The following is a 3,523-nucleotide window of genomic DNA, read 5'->3' as shown; positions in this document are numbered from 1 at the left end:
TTGCATATAAATATTATTTCATTCTACAACCAAACTTAACCATATAGTAACAAAAGGTAATCAAACTCATGCATAAATATGTCTTTTATACATAACTATACATAACTACGATATATATCAAAGTTAAAATAACATTAATTATACTATTCCTATATATACTATAATTATGTATCAGAAGTGAAATAACATCATATATGCATAAGATAATCTATCCATTTACATAACTATTCTATATAACATAAATGAAATAAGATTAGTTAAACCATTTCTATACATTGCATAGTTATATATCAAATTTAATATAACATCATGGCAATAGGAAAAATCAACCAATATACATAACTATGCTATGTATCAGAATAGAAATAACATAATGTCTTCGCTGTGTAATCCATCCAGATACATAACACAACATATATAAGGGTTTGAAATAACAATAAATCTTGAACGACATCTTCAACCCTAATATAACCAAGCTATGTATCAAAATTGAAATAACAACAACTGATACTTTATATCTATGTATTAGAAAATCTAAATTAATAAAAATATGCAGATTCAACAACAAACAACTGTACCTTTGGAAGATGGGATCGTGATGTATCTCCTTTTTTTTATTCTTTGAAGATTCAATAACAGACTTTTTAGAACTTTCACCAGCAACTTTCCTTAAATACTTTATCTTAGCTGGGTCATTGCAGTGTTTACATCTATTTTCATTGAAATTGGGGTCCTCACTATTAGAAATTTTAGGAACAAACTGTAATACCCCGTACTTTTTCCTAGCTTGAAATTGTCCCAAGAATATTAGAAGCTTTATTTGAGGGACGAATCCATTTTTGTATATGTGAAATTTTTAAGATTCTCACTTTTTGTCATGTGGGAAATTGAATTAGCTTTCTGTAATGCCCCGAAAATTGAGTCCCGAGACACCACACGGTGCTTAGGGTCACAAGTGACCCCAAGCTAACCCTTTCATAGGTATAACTCAACAGCAGCTGATTTAAAACATAATTCTGAGAGAATGAAGCTGAAAATATCTCAATACAAAATCTATTCAATACAATATTGGAATTACAAGATGACAATTCTACTAACACATACACATATACAAGATGGAGACTGAATACATCAACCACTACTACTGTCTATGAACTCTCTACTAGTATTGCCTGTACATAAATAGGTCATGACTCCCAACCATCCCACTCAATATGGCCGATAGAAGAAGATACCGTGTCTCTGAACTGAAACAACCAACACAAGACCTTGAACTATAAGGACTCCTTTACCTGCTGAACAGATGCTAGAACTGAATAGAATAGTAGGTGGGGGTCAACACAAAGAGAATATACTGAGTATGTGGGGGTGCATGCAACACTTTAAATAACATCATCAATTTCATGAAAACATGCATACAGACAATGATGACTCATTTGGCTTGAGTTATATCAAATCATACTCTTAATACTTTCATAATAAATAGTTCAAATGGTAAAATCTCATAATCCATGTAAATCATCAAAAATCATAAATTATGATAAATCATCATATATCATCATAAATTATCATATCGTCAAAATTCATCATAGGTAATTATAATTCATCATAATATCTCAACTCTTTGACTCAAATCTCGGAGTGACTCGGTAATTCAAGAAACATGACTTTTATGGACAGGGGAGTTTCCTATAACCGACTACCCCACATGAGCTACATGGACTACCAACGTTTGCAACCCCCGTTGGCGGGAGCGTCATACTCTTTGCCAGGAAGTACGACCTTAAAACTGAAATAATCACAATCGGGCTCTCTAGCCAATAATATCATCATCAAACAACCCTACGGTGGCACATAGGTTTGGGGAAATACCGAATTTCCCTCTCGGTGCTAAGTACTACTTCCCGACAAGCTCAAAACGCGTTAGGAAATCCATCATCATCATCATAAGGGTCTATCATAAAGACCAAAACAAATATCTCAATTTATAATTCATCAACAATTTGTGGATTCCTAACCCCAACTTTAACTTAAAACATTTTAATCTTTCTCAACATCAACAAGGTATCAATGCATTGAACCATAACTGACTTGACATTTGGACAAGGATATGAAGACTCAATACGTAATATTTTCAACAATTCAACTCATCAAAATCATCCAGAAAAAAATACCAAAATTTATCTCAACATCTATATCAAAATCAATCTTTCACATAGTCAAAATCATCTCGACTCTGCGAGTTCAAGGTCAATGTACTCAAATGATTATTCTTTCAATTCGATAATTAAATCATGACAACAGCTTTTGAAAAGCACTTGAGACCTTCTATTCATAATAAGAATACATATCATGTAGTACAACTCAAATCACGACTTTTATCTCGAAAGCCTTTAGAAATATCAATTCATTGTAGTAGTATGCAATTCATAGCATAAATTCTCAATTTAAGAAGTAGAGTAATGAAGAAATCATGTATATACATATTGGAAAAAAATTCAAAGTTTTATAAATCCTTCATAAAGTAATTTGAGTGTATACCCATTTTCGAATATCATGAAATTTCAATAATAGAACCCAAGCGTTTTAAATGTCAAAATGTAACAATTTATCAAGTCATGACAGCATCAATATTTTTGAGAAAATATCAAGACTCATGGTAACATCTCAAACGTTATATCTCAATATGCTCAATGATTCAATTTCGTCATAAAGAAGCGTTAAGCTTATCATAAATCTCAAAATCATTCCAAAATATCATTTCAACATATATCTCGAAATCATTAAAAATAAAAATATGAAATTTACAATTATAGATATCAAGACATCTCATGTCTCAAATATATATTCAATAATTCAAATCGTCAGCGGGAAGCATAAAGCTTGACACATATCTCAAAATATTATTCCAAAATACCATCTCGACATACGTCCCAAAATCATTCAAAATACCACCTCGTGGTAAAAGTGTGTAATTCACAATGATAATTATTAAATCATATCATGAAAATATTGAGATAATCATATAAATCAAAGTTTGTTCATTCAACCATCATAATCTCATAATCGAATTATTTATACATAATCTCACTTGGAAAATCATGTAAAACCATAATAAAATTAAAGTGTTGGGCACAAGAACGTAAGATTGCTCTTGTTCAAAACCCCACATACCTTGAAATTGACTTCTTGATTATGGAATCCTGTTCGGACAAATAATGGGTGCTCCTCGAAGGTCTTGAAATGAGGATTTGGTTTATCGGGTTAATTTTGGATTTCTACGGTGAAATTGAAAGATATTTGTAGGTGAAATTTGCTAGGATTTCATTATCCCTAATGTTTCATGGTGAAAATAAGTTTTGAAGGTTCAATTATGGATTAAATGGAAAAATTTTCGTCCAAGAAGAGGGGTGTGTGAAATGACCAAATTGCCAATAAAAAAACAAATAATGTCAAATCTGTCCTTTGGTGGACTGTTTTGATAGGCTGAAGTAGATCGACCATAACGTTTTACTCCGACAGC

The sequence above is a fragment of the Capsicum annuum genome, chromosome 4, assembly GCF_002878395.1.
Source record: "Capsicum annuum cultivar UCD-10X-F1 chromosome 4, UCD10Xv1.1, whole genome shotgun sequence".
Classification (NCBI taxonomy): domain Eukaryota; kingdom Viridiplantae; phylum Streptophyta; class Magnoliopsida; order Solanales; family Solanaceae; genus Capsicum; species Capsicum annuum.
Note: the sequence above shows the minus strand (reverse complement) of the source record.